Raw genomic sequence first — 3701 nt, forward strand, 5'->3', positions numbered from 1 at the left:
GGTGTCCTTTGTCATCACATTAATGGTAGCTCCCAGATCAATAAGGGTGTGTGAGGTCATGGTGCCATTGATGTGGACATCAACTACTGGGCTTCCAGGGTCTTGATATTTCAGACAGATTATCTGCCCCAACATCAGGTCGGACAGTTGTCCTATGACATTGATGGTTGGGGCATCTCTCTTGCACCTGCCTGGATGCCTAAAGTAATTATCTTTGATCAAATGATTGTATATAGGCACATCTTTTATGGCTTGGAGAAGTGGTATCTTTACACATAACTATTTCAATTCTCCCACAAGTTCAGTTTCTTCTCAGGTGGGCTGTGTTTTCCCGGATAGTCTCTCAGGAAAGGGTAGAATTGCTTTAGGTTCACCTTCCTCTTTATCCTCCTCAACCTCCTTAGGGGGAGGCTGGATATCTGGGAGAACCTTCCCAGATCACAAGTTAATCTCCTGAATCTCCACAGCATAAGTTGGGCATGATGTTTCCCCACTATATACTTGCTGAGTCTGTCTGTTGTTCAGGTTCGGGTTCGGCTAGGCATGCATTTGGGGTTGCATTAGTGGAGCAGGAGGTAGGTTGTGGTTGAGCAGGTGGTGGAGGCAAAAGAGCGAGAGGAGAGTTGTATTGGGGCCTCCACCCTTGATGAGTTTCATTCCACTGAGGTTGTGGTTGAGCATAGGATTGAAATGAATGAGTGATTTGTTGGGCACGATACTAAGATGGATAGGACCAAGGAGGAGGCATGGACCAGCAAGGATGAGGAGGAGGACCCCACGAAGGTATGGGAGTGACTTGGTTGGGGTTGTAGTATGTCTGGGATGTCCCTTGTATCCCTTGCTGGTATGGTCTAGGTCGATGCGGTCTCCTCTGGTTCATGAAATAGAGTGGTTCAGTGGCTGCTTCGGCCCTCTGGTACACAACTTTAAGTCTAGGCAAGGAGGCCCACTTATCAGTACAATTATCTTCTTCACTAACTGAACAAACTTCTATAGATTTCAATGCGCATTCGTTCCTAGGATGCCTCCTAGTGCACCTAGGACAAAAAATGGCCAAAGCCCTCTCTGCCTCCTCTTGTTTCCTTTTGATATGTAAGGTATCCATTTGCATGGCAAGAGTCTACAACATCTCACTCTTAAAGTATTCTAGCATGTTTCTAAGTTCACCTTTGATGGATGAATTGGATGAGGAGGTACTGGCTATGGGTTGACTCCCCGTGCCTCTCTTTCTTGCTACTCTAGAATGATTTATAAAGACAGTCTTTATGTCCTAATAAGGTAGTTGGTAGATGTCTCCCACAGCTAATAAATGGAGGGTGTCTAGAAGGTCTTCTGAAATTTCCCTGAGTAGCACCAACTTCAGAGATTCAGGGTCAAGTGTACACCTGGCCCTTTTCTAATTGAGCTAGAACCTCTCTTCATAATCTTCCAAGGATTCATCACTTCCCATGGTCATTCGGAAGATTTCTTCCTTGGTATCCTTTGACCTATAGTAGTCTCGGTATTTATTATTAAAGGCCTTTTGCATCTGAGCCCAGGCTGTGATGCTATTGCCAGGTAGCCCCATGAACCAACGCAATGCTACATCCTTGAGAGTAGAGAGAAATAGTTTAAATTTTTTCTCATCTTCTTCATAGTCATAGGTTTGACAAATAACATCAAACTCAAACAAAAAGGTGCCAGGATCTTTTGTAGTCAAACCATGGAAGTGAGGTAGGGCTGAGGGACTTATATTCTTCATTTTGGTGTCCCCATTGGTTTCTCGGATGGGAAAGGTACCATCTACTCTTTGTCCATTCCCCATAGCATTTGTGTTTTCAGCTATTGTCTCAGGAGGGATGTCTTCTTCTTCTTCTTCCCCTATAGGTTCTTCAAATATCTCTGGTTGTTCACCTAAAGGTTTGTCTTGATCACTGCCACCGAAGAAGAGAGAAGGGTGGCTATGTGATGCAGTGGGGGTGTTGGGCAAGAATTTTCTTGAATTATCTCTATTCCAATGAGGTATGAAAGGACATCTTTTTGGTTGGTTTTTTTTTTTCACTGCTTGTACCTACAAAACTGAAATTTATTGAACAAACAAATTGCAACTAATTCAAATGAAGTTGTTGAAATGAAATTTACAGAATTGGAAATGAAAGCGAATGAAATGTAGAACTGAAAGCAAGGAAATGACTGATCTACTTTTTCTGAAATGGAAATTGCATAATTGAAAATGAAAGCAGGGAAATGCGGAAACTGAAAGAAACAACTACTCTACTTTTGCTGAAATAAACTACTTAGAAGAATGTTGTGATAGAAAATAGAAGAAAGTAGTAATCACAAAATACTTTGATGCTTCCCCGGCAATGACACCAAAAAGGTGGTGAGCACCAGTATTGTAGGAATAACACTGCAACTCCTGGGCTTCCTACTTTACTTTTATCAACCCGGTAGTTCGTAACAAAATTTGAAGCGACGGTGCTATATGCACAAGTACTAGTTCTTACTGAAGGCTGTCACTTGGTTAGCTGGTGCAATATCACTAGGAGCTCAAGACAACTTCTATGGATTCTAGAAGAAGCTCTATATGTGATGAAAGAAAGGAAAGCTTACTCTACAGAGGCTACTCTACTTGCAGAAAGAAAAAGAACACTGAAATGTAAAGTAAACCTAGCAAACCCTACTTAACCAACTAATCCCACTTTTGCAGAAAGAGAGAGGAAAAGCCATGAAATGAATGCCATTACCTACTTAGGAAGTAAACAACATCTACTCAAGCTATTTCAAGAAGTAAATGAGCAAAAAAACATCTTTTTGGATTTTTATGTGAAATTGTCATGCATGTAATTTATTTGATTGTGAATGTGGAAGCGATTAGGTGGCGATGGAGGGTGGTTTTGGGACTTGAGAAGATGTAGGATGGTGTGGATGGGTCTTAGGAGGTCTCAAGTGGCCTTCTAGAGGCATTTCCTGCAATCGGACTTCAAAATCAAGCGTAGAGGAAAATCTACAAGAGGCTGTAGGGGATCTACAGGAGGTCTACAAGAGGATGCCAAGAAATTTTTTTGAGGTTTTGAAGGTAGGAAAGCGGGTGGAAAGGGAAACTAAAGGCTAGGATGATGTGTTAAGGTGTCTAGGGTCCGTCAAGAATGATTAGGAGAGATAAATATGATTGGAAGAGAGGAAAGTCTATGAAAAAGTGCAGAAAACTCAGGCATAATTGAAATGAAGTTTGGGCGACCTATGGGGCATAGATCAAAGAGGGATCGTGATGGCTGATTGGCTAATTGATTGTGAGAAGAGATTTTCTGCTAGAGAACTAAAAATCAGACAATGAGATTAAGCAAGTGAGGAAACTAATTACATACAAAAAAATAAAAAAAAATAGAATTTTGCATCAAGCTAATCTAGATTATGAGCTATGGAAAGAAATGCTGAAAAGTGCCATAATGAGAGAAAGCATGGAAATAAACTTATTGCAAGATAGAAATGAGCATGGTGAAATAGATTTAAGTCAAAGCACTAACCTTCTAACAAACCGCAACACTAGAAATCCTATGGAGAAGGCAAATCTGTGTTTTTGTGGCAGCAAGAGGGTCTTGGCCTCAATTTAGAGTCCCAAAGGGAGGAAAGGAGGCCAAGGCTCTGTTGATGGCCTTTTTTTATCTTCTTTTTTATCACTATTCAACCTGCTATGGAAAACTCAAATGGAAACAACCTTC

This window comes from Pinus tabuliformis, chromosome 1_2 (genome assembly GCF_031772625.1).
Source record: "Pinus tabuliformis cultivar Carrire ecotype Pingquan chromosome 1_2, CPIR1, whole genome shotgun sequence".
NCBI classification, from domain to species: domain Eukaryota; kingdom Viridiplantae; phylum Streptophyta; class Pinopsida; order Pinales; family Pinaceae; genus Pinus; species Pinus tabuliformis.